The sequence below is a fragment of the Amia ocellicauda genome, chromosome 3 (genome assembly GCF_036373705.1).
Source record: "Amia ocellicauda isolate fAmiCal2 chromosome 3, fAmiCal2.hap1, whole genome shotgun sequence".
In the NCBI taxonomy this organism is placed as follows: Eukaryota; Metazoa; Chordata; class Actinopteri; order Amiiformes; family Amiidae; genus Amia; species Amia ocellicauda.
This window is the reverse complement of record NC_089852.1, coordinates 34,044,222-34,059,388: the sequence shown is the minus strand read 5'-3', so window position 1 is coordinate 34,059,388 and position 15,167 is coordinate 34,044,222. Positions and strand designations below refer to the sequence as shown.

Genomic DNA, 15,167 nt, shown 5'->3' with positions numbered 1-15,167 from the left:
CCAGTCCATGAGGGTGGCAGCCAGCAGCAAGGCTAGGCTGCGCTAGGGCTCACAGGGCTGGCAGAATTTGCACATGAAACGCCTATATCCCACTTAGAACAAGTGAGCACTCATTAGTCAGGAGCAATGTGGTGATGTGGTTGCTATAGTAACTTCAAGAGTTACGTGGATTGTTACAGCGGCCCGGCTTTGTACAATTTCACAGCAGAGAGATGAATTTGGTAAGATAACAAGCCTCATCTTTTCACAGTTGCTACCAGTCCCTTTTAAAGCAGAACTGAGCCATGCACCATAGGGAAAAGTGTCAGTTTGTTTCGCTACACTTGAAGGTTGTACTTTTATGCTGAAGTTATAAGAGGTCTCTCAGTGCATCCTGTGATAACAACTGCAGTACCCTGCATAGATTCAACACTTGCGCAAAATTAATACAAATACCCCCTCCTGGACACTGCTGTTACTTCAAGAATCATAAAATTAAGAATATGTTTAAAGCAAGTCTATATATATCCTTTGTTTTTGTTTTTTTAATAGCACAGACTAATTGCTCAGCTAAAATCTTATATCATGACATGTTATATCAGGCACTCAAATATATTTGTTTGTGATATATCTAATAATATAGATATACATAACAAGACAAATTCAGGAGTTTGGACAACCCCAATACATGTATTGTATATTGTACAGAGTAGAAGTTAAATAGAGTTTATTTTGGCCTAGATTTGCCAGATTAAGTGAAATCTGGCCATGAGGACGAGGTCATCAGAGCCCCCCCACTAAGTGGAATAAGCCCGAGAGTCGCTGCACAGGCAGAATTGGGGTGAAGGAGCGTTGCAAAGCAATGAATGCTGGGAAAGGGTGTTTGTTGTCAGATACGTATGCTTAATAAGGTGGGAGATCAGGGTTGTCCTCCTCCTGAACTTCAGATTAAATCTCCCCAAAAAATCCCAGTGAAAAATTGTATAAACAACACTTACATTCATGACACAAATGTTAATTTTGTAGTTTCACAGAGAGAGGCAAGGTGGCAGCATTGTGAAGAACATGCAAGCTGCAAACACATATGGTAAAGCTAAGTAACCTGGCTAACACCATATGGAAAACAAACAAACATATGGACAAACTATTATCAATCAGATCTTAGTTGATTAATATGACACTGATCATGTCAAATTAATATGCTAAAAAGCCTTAAAAAACAAACAGACAGGATGTACAGTGCCCTATTAAATAGATAGATAGACATATATAGATATTCTGTGTTGCCTTCATATTTGTGAGACAGATTCCCCATCAACACCTATAATATATTGTTTACAGGTATTCATAACCCAGGCATTTCTAAAAACAAAACAGCATGGTACTCACCCCAGTGCCTCTACGCATCCTTTGTCATTTTCACATTTTAAAATCGAAGTGTACATGTACAGCATATGTGTCACATCAGTCTCTGTGTATCTGTATGTAGGCCTTGATTTAACTTATTTGTAGCTTGGAATGCAAACTACCAATGTGAAGATCTATCTAACACAAACCATGCAACATCTGGTCCAATTATCTGAAAATACAAACAGCAGCACCAGACTGGAAGTCAGCAGGGTAATATCTGTTGCTCTCTGATTCATAAATAAATAAACTGATTCATGATTTGTGTCTTGAGGGGAGAAAGGCAGAAGTACATAGTTTAGAGAGAATTAAACTGAATTAAATAACCTGTAATTTTAAGGTTCCCAGTCTAGGTAAGTTTCTTAATTAAAGAATGCATCAGAAATTTTGAATCAACTAAATTGAATCAGACAAACACAGTTTATTTCAGAACTAAGTCCCTGTGGAGTTTATTTTTATACAAATACAAAAAAACTAAAAACACATGCTAACTTGCCACCAGATGGAGCTCCACACTTAGGTTTAAATATTATGTAAAATACTGAGTTAAACCTTGCTTATTTAATTATTTGTAGAGATGAAACAAACAGCTTTAGATTGAAAAGGTAATTGTGAGAATACAGGGCCTCATTTCCACAGACAATATATAGAAGTCTAGCACTACAACCAAAACAAAAGACATATTAATTATTCTAATGGCACTGGAGAAAATGATGCATACAAAAACAATCAGCAATGAGGTGCGTGACCTTTCAATCCCTTTTGTCATCAAGACTGTCAGCCTTTTCTATTAGTGGCATCTGCACTATTCTGGTATTTTGACCTTTTGCACATTCTATCATGGCTAGGGATTATATAATTCTGGATTTAAGTATTTCTGAAAATGTACAGGCAGCGTCGAGGGCAAGAGGGCTGACACAGTCAACTGGTCACAATTTCCTTAAACCTGGAACTGATTAGAAGCATCATAAAGTATTCTACAGCAGCTATCAATCTTAGTTTTGGTCGCTGCTGCTGCTGTTGTTGTTATTCTGTGTATTTAATGTCTATCCAGTCTCCAGCAATATGACATGTAATAAAATTGGAGTTCGTGTCTAAGAGTGCTCACTTCTGCACCCGTTAGTAAAACTGGGATAACTATAAGTACAATTGAGCATGTGGGGTTAAATGGGACTTTTTGTTGGAAATAATACAGTTTATCTAATTGTTTCTTCATCAGCCTCACAGAAGACAATATGACTCTTTATAAATGATTTCTGAACAAGAACATTTGCCTTTCTTTGGCAGATAAAACTATCAAACACATGCCATTGCAATTAATTCACGCAACAGCCCTGTGCAAATTGAATTAATAACTGCAGCTAATCTTTGCAGGGCCATCATCTGAAATACAGTTTTGATCAATCAGAGTTATGGAGTTATCATGACTTCAGTCAAACTTTGTGACGTATTCCCCTAAAATATAACACTTGACAAGCAGTATAAGAAAATGGTAGCACTCGAATGGAGAATGGGTAGTAAGTCCAGTGTTCTTAAGGATTATTTTATGCTTCATGAGACAAATCTCAAGATGTATTGAAATGCTCTGTAAGTATCGATCTGTGTCAGTAACACAGGGATGAAGCACAGGCACAGAGAGATTCAGAGATTTACATTTTTAAAATTAAATTCCAAGGCCAGTCAAGATCTCATTAACGCGTTCTGCCAATGATTTGATATCGCTGATCTCTGAGCAGATTAAAAGTCTATAAATCAACTGGCAACTGACCTATAAACTGTATATCGGTGCTTGTTTGAAAAATGGCTGCCACAAAAATGATCGACATCATGCTGCTGTTGACACTTATCTAACTTGGACTCAAACCGCAGGAATTAGAGAAATGAGTCTTGATCACACTGTAATTACTTAAGAAAAACAACAATCACAAGGTTTGTGAAGAAGTCTGCTACGTACATCTCATGCAAAGACATCTGATGTGGATTGATGTGTTCATGAGACACAGGGCAACTAAAAACTCCACCCCCAGCACTGTGGAGCTGACTATCACATGTAGCAATCCCTGTCTGGTGGATTCCTAACGAGAACAAGCCAGCGTTGCACATACTCTGAATGTACTTCCTGACACAGCAGTCATATTACAACTATGAACAGGCCTCAGCATTACCCCCACTACAACCTGCATGTTCAGGGCTCTGTCAACCGGTGGGTTACGTGAAAAAATATGTGGCAGCTTAAATTGGTACTTGGTGTTTAGTGGTCTATTGACTGTTCTGACAAATAAATGAATAAATGAATACATACATAAATTCAGTTATAAACAGGGAAAGCTATACACACTATAAATTACCTCCAGTAGAGTCTATGTAGTTTATTAACCCACTTGATCGTCCAGTTTTAAAATGCAATGGTGATTGAAACAAGCTTTGAGGAAGGCACCCATTTGGTAATGTGTATAGATACTCACTAATGACTGTTGGTTGCCTTTCTGCTGTTAAATAAGGAGAAACTCCTGGGGAGTTTAGAGTAGTTTCTGGAGACATTAATGTTATGAAAGCTACAATATTTAGTACATGTAAAATAATTTATATGTGGTCCTGTAGCCTCTGTGCCATGTACATTACAGCTGATAAGTGGAAGGCAAAACATCTTTAAACTTTCACACTTAGGAGTCTGCACTTTATATGGTTCATATATAACACATTGGTTTCAGTGATCAGTAAACATAGATACAGAAACCTACAGAAACTCCACTAATTAGACCTGATACCTGCTGGCTATTGTTCGACTGCTGCTCAGGCCTGATCCCTGGTTGAGCTAACATGACTAAGCTGAATAGCTGGAAAAATACTCAAGAGGCATCTCTCTTATTGTGAAGGCTGTGTTCTGCATAGCGTCCTAAGGCACCCACTACAAAAGGCACCACAATAATGTTGCTTGTTATCTGGGGCTCACATGGGTTTCAAGACTAATCAAAAAAAGGACAGTCCATCATTTTCTTAGCAGTGGTGTTGCTCGAAATTATTCAAACCCCACCGAGATGGGAGTCTATACCTAAACACTGGATGGGCTCTATAATTCACTACCGCATTTCGGCGCTCGCACAGTGTGACGATTATTCAGTGATTCAGTGTGAGAACAGAGTTTCATTGCTGGTATTTATCCACACTAGAAAGACACAGCAATTATAATGTTCCAATTTAAGTGGGAGATATGGCTTTCTAGCTGGTTGAATATTGTATGAATAAATTAAAAGTAAATTAAGCAAGAAAATTCCATTTGAATATGAATGCTCAGCACTTCCTCTGGCTGCAGTGACAGGAAGGCGCCTCTCTGACAGCCTCTAACCTCTCAGGATAATAGCATAGCTTCATTTGAGGGTGGCGAAGAAAAGAGGCATCACAGACAGAAAATAACAAAGCTCATACAGGGCAGCACATTCTGAATCTAGTCAGACACCAATTACAGTTGGGATGGAGAGATCTGCTAAAATATATATTTTTTTAAGTAAGTGCTTTTAAAAATCCAGCTCTATGTGTCCAAGTCATATCTGTCTAAGCACCTGAATAGCTGCGCAGAGTACAGATCTCAGGGATCTCGTAAAACCGTGAGTAATGTGAACATGTATTGTGTACAAGGTGCTAAACAGGCCATCGCTCATGCATTCAGAATTTATATGGCATTGGTTCAAAAACTGCACAAGCTAGTCAGTGTACACGATTAGTTACTGTAGAGGTGTGCTTATGCATTTCATTTGCTCATTTTGGGAGTGGAAAAACACTGATATGTGCACTAAATATATTTCCTTGCATGATTAATACATTTGACGCATGAACTCATCTTACAAATCATCAAGTCATTTAGAATCAACACTATGACTGAACGTACACTGTGAATTTGACGCACATTTGTCTGTGCAGACACAGAGGGGTGCAGAGCCGTATTGCCACTCAGCAATGCTCAGCATGGACACAATCACACAATGTCCCCGATCACAAGAAGGGCTGTTATGCACATTGATATCGGACTCTGCCATTGATTTAGACTGATCAACACAGGAGTCAGAAATAGTGTATCTGAACATCACGCTGTAGAGGACCTAGAACAGAACACAGCTTCATTACAGGACCCCAACTAGGGCTCAGAGATGAATCTACGGGAGGCTCGCCTGCTTGCGTTTTCGCACTTCGTTGGCAGCTCCAATCAGTGTCTTTATCAAATGGGTTTAATTATGAGGGATTGCCTTTGCGTCCAGTTGTATTCTTTCATCGCCGCAGGTGTTTGATGTCACACTGAACGAGGATCAAGGCAGGAAGTCGAGTCCTCCCAGCGAGTCTCTGCACAGATTAAGGCCCAACACTTACACCATCACACTGCCTACAGTGCAGGGAATACGATACAGACACAGCAGCTCCAGTCGAGGGACTGCATCCCCCCAAGTGCTCTACAAAGCAGACCTGTTTTCAGGAGGTATTAAATAACTTTTAAAAATACATCAGCTAAATAATACTTTTAATTTTAATTTATTTTTAGCATTTATGAGCTAGGAATGTAGCAGTGGATAGAGACTTCATTATCTTTGCATTTGGAACTCCCAAACATGATGGACATCTGGACAGAGCAGATGCAACTGCGCTCGTAGTTACATACAACATCATTTTTTCAACATAAAAAAACAACATTATAATTCATTACATCTATCGAGACTATTTTAGGGTAAATATACAATCATTTTGAGTCATCATTTTCCATCTATAATATATCTGACAGTATTTCGAATGCTTTATGAGGCAAGCAGATGCAGGATGGTTATTATTCACATGCTTTTTGCTTTCTCCCTCAGATCCACACTTTAAAACTCCCAGTCAGGGGATTAATGGTGCTGTCCTGGACGAAGATGGTACTGAAGGGAAAAGTAAACAGCAGATGCTCGGAAACAAGAAAGAAGTGAAAGAGTGCATTTAAAATATCTTAATATTCCCTGAAGGCTACTACATACCACCTTTTGTTTTGTTTGTGTCTGTGTGTATGCATTATCTGCTAAATCAGCTTACCACTGCACTTCATCAAGCACTTGGAGGGAACCACATTTGTGTGTGTGTGTTTGTGTGCGTGTGCGTGTGTGTTTATATGTATATTCTTTTGAAAAGGGAAACAGAAGTCCATATCCACAAAAACGCCATCAAGTAGACCATTCTGAAGGACTGCTGTTGTTGGTGTGTGTCAGATTAAGATAGGATGGCAGCTCTTGTTCTCATTCCATTAGCCTTTTGTTGTTCCTTATGAAATGTGATGCAATCTTGGCCTTGACAATTTTCCAGTAAAAGTGTAATCCCCAAATCCGATTACAGTTTTGGGATTGCCTTTCCCAGGTTGATATAAGAAGTGAATATTTGACAGCGCTTTAAGATAGGACAAAATCATGTTTTCATCCTGAGGGCATAGGGTGATACACTTAAGCCTATTTATAAAATGAAGGGAAAATAGCACCTGACTGATGGGATACAGAGATAAATGAAATGTTGACCAACTCAGAGTGTATCCGTATACTGGGGGGATTTATTATTAAATTATTCTATGGCCACTGGGAGGCATGCAGTCCGAGATTCCGGAATTGCTTTCAAAGTCTGTTTGGTTTAGTTTTTCAAACCCCTAATATGCAACTCATCCTAAAGCAATACCTTTCCTTAATAAATTAGATATCTTTGAAGGTGGAATTTGCAGCAGACTGGTTGTGCTTGGCAAGGATCTAGTAGTATTTGATTTGGTGTTAATTTCCTTCCAAGTGTAGTTTGTATAACATCAAATGCACTTCCAGTCTCCTTATCCCAGAAGAAGGACACTGAATCGCAAGCCAAGCCCAAGTTCATGGCCCACTGTTGTCCTCAATGCAACCCTGACAATACATTTATTTAGATTACAATTACTTATCTGACTCTTCGATGTTGGTAGTTCAACTGAAGGCAATTATGCATCTGTTTAATTAATTATATTTCAATGCGCCACATGCCAGCTGTGCAGAGTACAATATGAGGACTGTGGCCTGCATTGTTAACAAAGACACCGGGGAAGTTCAAAACAGACGAGGAAGTGTGAAAGTTTAAAGATGTTTTGCCTTCCACTTATCATCAGCCGTAATGCACATGCCATAAAGGCTACAGGACTGCATATAAATATTTTTCCACATATTAAATACTGTAGCTTGCATAACAATAATGACTCCAGAAACTACTGCTAAATCCCCAGGAGTTCTTCTTATTTTACAGCAGAAAAACATAATGAAAAAGCATTGAATGTTAATGGTGCCGGCCTCTTCTCGTAGTTTAACAATCCGTGAGTGGGAAAGCATTGAAACCTCTAAAGAGAAAGCAAAATATTGCATTGTATTATTCTGTGTAAATTGCACACAGCTCTGCTCCACAGGACTTGACCACTTTTTCCTTATAACCAAACACACCGGCATTCTTCAGAACACATGGTGGCCCGTGACGGTTTTAATGGTGTCACCACCCTTCACTAAAGGATTAGGATGTGAAACTTCAGTAAGAGGGTCTCCGAGGAGGATGCAGCTGACGTGTGCCCTCAACCATGTCTGTTCAAACTGTATACAACGAACAACTGGAGAATTACAGGCTGATATCTGACACCGTGATCAATATCTGGCATAGTATTTCTGATCAAAGCATGGTGGGACATATTTGTAATCACAAAGGCCATCAGAAAAACTTGAAGCCAATCTCAGCTATATTAACTTGCCCCCCCCTCACTTAGCTATACTTAAACACTGGCTATTTTGCTCTTGCGATGATGAAACTGACAATACCAGTGTCAGCTACTGTCAGCTTCACTGATGAAGGTTTTAGTGCAAAAGTTCCAGCTAGAATCAATTACCTTTACCTTCCAGTTGAGGAAACAAGACGAGGAAAATGAAATAATAATCATAATATTTATATATTAGTCCAATTATTGTTTAAATGACTCCTAAACCTGCTTTCCAGAAAACATGCCAATTTAGAAAAGACAACTCTGTGTAAGACTTAGCCTTCCTTAGCTGCTTACAGTGCCCAGCGCTGCACTTGCTTCGTTCGATACTGTTAAAGAGAAGGTAATTTCATGAGTGACACATTCAATTTGTCTGTTGTCCTGTAATATGCTAAAATACTCAGAGAGGCTTATCCCCAGGATATGTGTACTATTATGCAGAGTACTTCACATATAAACAATGGAGTGCATTACACACACACACACACACACACATATATATCTATAGTGTGGTATGTTGCTGGACAAGCTGTATCCATCTACTAGCAGCTAAACTTTTCATAGTAGAGGAGAATGATGGGAAGGAAGGGAGGAAGGGGAAAAAGAAAATAAGTAGTTGATTATTTGATTCCTACAAAATCCATATATATTTCTTCACTAAAGAGAGACAGGACACACTGGGCTGGGTGGCAGCACACACATTATATAATATATATATACTGTGAATACCCTGGGACTTTGCACACTGCTCAAAGTTCAAAGCTCTCAAGAACAGGTGCAAACCTCCAATTTATATATAAATCTACAGTTTATTCTTGTTGCATGCTCCAGAGACTACCAGCCCACAAGGAAGAGTATGCTATCTCTTCTTTACCTACATGGCTTTGTCTCCACAGTTTCTGTGTATCTGCCTGCATGGATGGTACTAAACATTATGCAGAGAAACTAAAACAGCAGATTGATTCACTCAGAATTAAATCAAGTTATTTAGGAAACAGTAAGGAAAAGGGGTGAATTTTTATACATATATAAAAAAAGGCCTGCAAAGACAACATCGATAAAGTGGGCTCTGCACAAGGACACATTCTGGCAGTCGATAGTGAAGTGTGCAGAGTGATGTGAGAGGTCAATTAGAAAGACTCCTGCCTGGACTCTAAGGATCACACATGGCGCAGAGATGATGTTCTTAAAATTGATGCGAGTTATGAATCCTGTTAAGGTTAGTCTCCGTGTCATGGTATCTGTTGTTAACACACTGTCGAAGATGATTACTGATGTACGCTGTATAGAAGTAAATACCTGCTATATTTGCATCAGATCCACAATATATCATAAACATAATCTATATTCATAGCCAATACATATTCAGCTTGAGAGCTGAGATTTAATGTAAATTTCACATGCACAGTAATTTCTGTGTGTGGATGTGTGAAAGTTATTATAATATTCATCTACAGACTGCACTGTACACATTTCATGTAATTCATTCCAACTTTAAATCAATAGTGATTTTGGTATTATAGCTCAAAAGGCTAAACAGGGCTAGAATTAGGACTAGATTTAGTTGCTTTTCCACTGGGTTAACCAACATGGTTTGATTTAAAGATTAGATTTAGCAATAAAGTAATATAAAAGGCAAACAGAGTGTTAGGGTATATTGTCAAAAGTGTAGAATTGAGAACAAGGGCAGTAATGTTCAGACTGTACAATGCACTCGTTAGAGCTCATCTGGATACTGTGTGCAGTTCTGGGCACCACACTTCAAGAAAGATATCGCTGCTCTAGAGGCAGTTCAGAGGAGAGCAACCAGACTTATTCCAGGTCTGAAGGGAAAGTCCTACTGAGAGACTGAGGAACTGAACCTTTTCACCCTGGAACAGAGGAGACTACGTGGGGACTTGATTCAAGTCTTCAAAATCATGAAGGGCATCGACCACATCAAACCAGAGGAGCTTTTCCACATCAGCAGGGACACACAGACAAATGGAATTTTGGCTTCAAGGCATTCAAGACGGAAAACAGGAGACACTTCTTCACACAGAGAGTCGTCACGATCTGGAACAAACTCCCCAGCGATGTGGTTGAAGCTGAACATTTGGGAACATTTAAAAATAGACTGGATAGGATCCTTGGATCACTTAGTTATTAATGGACACCAAACGAGCACTTTTGTAAACTCGTTTGTAAATGTTCTTATGTTTGTTTGGATTATGATCTCTCTTTTTATGTATATTTATTTATTAACCATCTACATTCTTACTTGTAACTATCCTTGCAGGTGATCCAAAGAAATCCGTGAAGTCTGACATGGCTAGAAAATCAGTCAGGATTTCCTTTACAGGACCTCTTCTAAAGCATTTTCCCTAAAAATGTGTTTTCCTTTCATTGACTTAATAAATAGAGGAAGCATCAGTGTGAGTGATATTAATACAAAGGGAAAGCAGTTTAAATTACTTTCACTTTGACTCATATTGTGTATGTATTCCAGCGAGCGTACACCTTTTCCCCAGATTTAATAAAGCTATGTGCTGTCCTGCTGGCCTGAAGTGATAGCGCTGACCGCTACATATACTTCCAAAACCAGTAGTTTAATTTAGTTTTTTTGTCAGGTAGTAAAAAAAAAGAAGAGCTAGTCACCCATGATTATGCTTCTGCTAGAATAGAAGGCCAAGGTTGAATTATAGTAAGGTGAGACATTTATTCAAAGTCTTATTGACATATACACCTTTTCTCTTCATAATACCATACATAGTTCATGAGTTTCATGCAGTGCATCATCTTCACAGAATAATAATATCAGTTTCATTTATCTAAGTGCACATAGTGTATAAAGCATGGCTATCATTACCAGTTATAACTATCATTGTTTATTATACATCCTTTACAACATGTCAATAACACATCAACAAAAGTTTAAACTCCTCGCGTCTCATTTCCATTTTGTTTATCACCTAAATAACTTTCAGAAATTCTTAAGTATATTTTGAACTGGAAGAAGAAGAACAAACAAAATCTTAGCTGTCCTATAAATGTTGATGATAAAATATTAATAAAGACGGTTAGTGGCTAATTATAGTACGTTCAAGTGAATATTATGTGGCTTTTAGATTCAGCAATACATGTACATAATTTACGAGAAGATATAAACCAGGTAACATCAAGCTAGGAAAGTATTTCTTGTGTGTGTGTTTTTTACTTGGCAACATCATCATCAACAACAGATACAACTTTCAAGGTCAATGATGTTCATAAATAGTGTAGGCACAAGTTGAGCTATGACTAGGCATACTTAACTAGAGAAATCTTTCTTTCTTTTCTCCCCTTTTCCATGTGTTAGGTCTATGCCACATTGCCATATCACGCGGCATGAGAAAGCTGTTTTTTAAATTCTCTGGACGGCAATTTTCTATTGTTTATATAACACAAACATTCTTCTCTTTAAAACCCTGTAAAACCTGGACAGGAGCTTGGTAGAGCAAACAAAAAGCATCCACTGCATCATTTTTAAGTACAATTTACCAACTCCAGTGTCACGTAGTCATCATAAAAGTGCCACTGTGCATCTGAATAGACGGGAGATGCATTGTCTGGCATGTCAGTGAGCCACACAGGATAATCTAGCGCTGCCCAAAGGTAGTTAGAACATTTGTCTGCCTATTGAATGAGAATCAGCAGTTGCATCTCCAAGGTAACCTGTATATTCCCGTGCAGTTCTTTGCATATGCGATTGCTGTCCTGAAAAGTTAAATGAGTGTTTCATCCAGTGCTGTCCCTCTGTATGCCTTTCAAGTAATGAGAAAGAAAATAAATCCGCTTTAATCCTCTCCGTGGAGCTGCATTTGAAAAAATTGTTTTCCCGGAGAATATTATTACATAAACGTTTCACCATTACTTGTTGGAGGCAATTTTCTTCAGGTCTACCCTCTTATTGATCTACTGCCTTGAAGATTTTTCCTGCCTTTTTTTTTTCTTCTTCCTAGCTCTAGTCTAAGGACATGTTTTTCAAACTAAAAATTTAATCATATATCTGCTCTGAGCATTCTTTCAGATTATAAATAGGCTTTTATTTCCTTGTTGTATTTACACAAGTGATTTGCTTTCTGCCTCCCTGTGTTAAAAAAAATGCTGGGAAAGGGTCTACTATGGCTTTAAGTGATGCTGGCATGACTTGAATTACTGCCAAATTAAACACAATTATGCTAGTTCAAAAACTAAGAATACAACTCCAGGTAGTGGCAGCATTATAAATAAAGAAATAAATGAAGCAATGATTTAACATAAGCATTTTTTATTTTTTTTCGAAAGCACTCGAGATTCAAATTTTAAAACGCATAAGAAAAGGTGCTTGACTTCATGCCTACTCTCTCCATAATAGTAATCAAACCTGCTGTTGATATATGTAAATGTTCTAAATTGTTAATCAACTTCAGCATTGCTCCTGTTGTTATGGCTTAGAAAAACAGGATGATGATTTTTTTTTTCTTTACTCTTGTCATGCCATGCTTCAACAATCTACATCAATGCAATAAAATACAATGCAAATTAATGTTACATAACTGCCTTTTGCATAAATTGTCCTAGAGTGCTATTTAATTGCAAAGAAACACATCAGTCAGGCATCATTAAAGTAAAAAGTAGGCTTAGGTTGTTCAACTCTTGTTTTTGAAGAAGCAACAGATTTCCTGTTGCAAACAAGCAAGGGATGGTTCCCATAAATTTAGCCCCTCATCCACTCTGTTCAAGAAACACAGTCCACGCATCTTCCTGAAGCAGTCTCATCACTCAGGAAATCTCTGATCAGACACACAGATTAAATGTTAACAAATCACTCAAATAATGCAGGTCAACTCAATGTACATGAACACGAATCTACTGTTTAACTCTTTGTCTGATAAATGTAATGCACGCACTGTAATTAAATATTGTATTATATGCAAATATCTCTCCACTTTGGAACCGCTGACCTGCTGTTCCCTCGGTGACTGACTCCGCCCTCAATGAAACAGGAAGTGACAGACAGGCTCAGGAGGGTTTTGTTTATGTCTTGTCTGTCTGGTTATTTGGAGCACCAGTGCACTGTTAATTAATATGCACTTATTTCCCCACATCCCTAACTGAACCCTGCCTTCAGAAACCAGACGCCGTGTCCAACCCCATACAGTGTCACAATGCATATATTTGGGCTGTGTGTCCAAAGGATTGTGGGTTCATTATCGTATGTTTGTCCAGGTCTTTCAAACAGTGAAAGTTTTTTTTTCTCTTTGTGAAAGAGACAGATCTTTAATGTCTTTATTCACCATCTCTACAGCTGAACTGTATACAATATATTTTACAATATCTTGTTGATAGTTCAAGGTCCAATTTCTTTCTTTCTGCCTATTGCAGTTCTTTTCAATGGTTGCAATGAGGAGCTCTTGAAATGCAAGCTTATCTTGTGCATAAAAGTATCATAACTAGTATACATACTGCAACAACATGCATTTTTCAAATTTATAATATTAAAACGTATATCGTGTAAAATATTTATTAAGAATGTGTACCAGGACGAAACACAATTTTACCCCTATGTATTAAAAATCACATCAAGGTGTATTTGTGTATATATATACACTCACCTAAAGGATTATTAGGAACACCTGTTCAATTTCTCATTAATGCAATTATCTAACCAACCAATCACATGGCAGTTGCTTCAATGTATTTAGGGGTGTGGTCCTGGTCAAGACAATCTCCTGAACTCCAAACTGAATGTCTGAATGGGAAAGAAAGGTGATTTAAGCAATTTTGAGCGTGACATGGTTGTTGGTGCCAGACGGGCCGGTCTGAGTATTTCACAATCTGCTCAGTTACTGGGATTTTCACGCACAACCATTTCTAGGGTTTACAAAGAATGGTGTGAAAAGGGAAAAACATCCAGTATGCGGCAGTCCTGTGGGCGAAAATGCCTTGTTGATGCTAGAGGTCAGAGGAGAATGGGCCGACTGATTCAAGCTGATAGAAGAGCAACTTTGACTGAAATAACCACTCGTTACAACCGAGGTATGCAGCAAAGCATTTGTGAAGCCACAACACGTACAACCTTGAGGCGGATGGGCTACAACAGCAGAAGACCCCACCGGGTACCACTCATCTCCACTACAAATAGGAAAAAGAGGCTACAATTTGCACAAGCTCACCAAAATTGGACAGTTGAAGACTGGAAAAATGTTGCCTGGTCTGATGAGTCTCAATTTCTGTTGAGACATTCAGATGGTAGAGTCAGAATTTGGCGTAAACAGAATGAGAACATGGATCCATCATGCCTTGTTACCACTGTGCAGGCTGATGGTGGTGGTGTAATGGTGTGGGGGATGTTTTCTTGGCACACTTTAGGCCCCTTAGTGCCAATTGGGCATCGTTTAAATGCCACGGCCTACCTGAGCATTGTTTCTGACCATGTCCATCCCTTTATGACCACCATGTACCCATCCTCTGATGGCTACTTCCAGCAGGATAATGCACCATGTCACAAAGGTCGAATCATTTCAAATTGGTTTCTTGAACATGACAATGAGTTCACCGTACTAAACTGGCCCCCACAGTCACCAGATCTCAACCCAATAGAGCATCTTTGGGATGTGGTGGAATGGGAGCTTCGTGCCCTGGATGTGCATCCCACAAATCTCCATCAACTGCAAGATGCTATCCTATCAATATGGGCCAACATTTCTAAAGAATGCTTTCAGCACCTTGTTGAATCAATGCCACGTAGAATTAAGGCAGTTCTGAAGGCGTAAGGGGGTCAAACACAGTATTAGTATGGTGTTCCTAATAATCCTTTAGGTGAGTGTATATATATATATATATATATATATATATATATATATATATATATATATATATATATATATATATATATATATATATATAATATAATGTTCTTACAAATGTAGTATGTGCAGTATGAAGTATATTCACAGACACACACGTGCCATAAATCTGTACATCCAGATACATATGCAGACAATATAAAGCTAACTGG

The 15,167-nt window shown here is 38.4% G+C and overlaps 1 protein-coding gene across 1 annotated transcript in view; it reads right to left on the bottom strand.

The window, feature by feature from the left end:
• Positions 1-15,167, bottom strand: part of lsamp (limbic system associated membrane protein) — a 614,372-nt gene that overhangs the window by 295,710 nt on the left and 303,495 nt on the right. The gene's annotated exons all lie outside the window — the stretch shown is intronic.